This window comes from Nannospalax galili, unplaced genomic scaffold (assembly GCF_000622305.1).
Source record: "Nannospalax galili isolate Female #2095 unplaced genomic scaffold, S.galili_v1.0 scaffold188, whole genome shotgun sequence".
In the NCBI taxonomy this organism is placed as follows: domain Eukaryota; kingdom Metazoa; phylum Chordata; class Mammalia; order Rodentia; family Spalacidae; genus Nannospalax; species Nannospalax galili.
The window spans coordinates 3,283,547-3,284,634 of NW_008360325.1; the positions used below are offsets into that span (position 1 = coordinate 3,283,547).

Genomic DNA, 1,088 nt, shown 5'->3' on the forward strand with positions numbered 1-1,088 from the left:
TCATTTAACCAACCATCCCACTGCTAAGATGCTGAGGGTAAACACAGTCAGGGATGTGCTCACAAGCTTAGCTACCAGAATATTCTCAGCAGCGCTGTTAGCAATAGCACAAGATGAAAACAGCTTAGGTCTTTTTTAATTGATCGTCAGTTGGGCCGGACCATATTAATTAAAATGTGGATGTGTGACACATGTTCCTCGCTGATCTTTGAGACCACTTTTATTTATTTATGCATTCATTTTTTTTAATAATATAATGAATGTCCAGGAACCCATGACCTGCCCTGACAAGAAGGATTTTGATGGAGCCTCTGTCTGCACACATTGTCTACCCCCAGAGTACATACAGCTGGGCTTTTCAACAATAGAGCAAACACTGCTGTTAAGACACAACAGTTGCATACATATCTTGGAATATTAAACAGCTCTTAAAAAGAAGGAAACAGAGAGACCTATTGTCTTTTAATGGACCTCTGTATTTTACTTAGAACCAAATTAATCACGATCCTTTGTTCATAAATACTCTCTCATCATTGGTCCAGGCATGTCCCCTTTAATTCTGCTAATGTATGCGTTCATGTATCCATTTGTAATAATGTCATAAATACTCGTGAGCGCACTCCCCGAATCCAGATCATTTGGCAATTACTTACACCTGCCTCCAGCCCGCCTTCAGCAGGGTGAAGAGCCCCAGGCTCTTAGGGTGGCAGTGAGATGGTTAAATCAACTCCGGTGCGTATGCGGTTCAGCACTCTGAGATGCTGGGTATTAACAAGGAATGCTGTGGTTCTTTATTAACGCCACGCGGATTCTGGAGAGAAAATCAAGCTGATACAAAATGCAAAAGGAAAAATGCACGTCCAATATAGCTTATGTACAAAAGGGAGGAAGTCATATGCCTTGGAGTTGTGTTTATAGACATGCAAATATACAGAAAAACACAGGGATGGATGCAGGAAAGGACCTCGGCAGCTAATCTGAGGGGGAGCTGGGACTGAGGGAGGGGTTAAGCTTTCTATGCATTTTGATTTTTAATAATCACTATATTAATTAGCAATGCTTTTCCAATAAAAATTTTTGTGTGGGTT

At 41.0% G+C, this 1,088-nt stretch overlaps 1 non-coding gene across 1 annotated transcript; it reads right to left on the reverse strand.

The window, feature by feature from the left end:
- Positions 1-464: 464 nt before the first annotated feature.
- LOC115068856 lies at positions 465-541 on the reverse strand. The gene has a single exon (XR_003848216.1). It is a non-coding gene; the product is annotated as a small nucleolar RNA SNORD112 (small nucleolar RNA).
- Between the last annotated feature and the right edge of the window lie 547 nt (positions 542-1,088).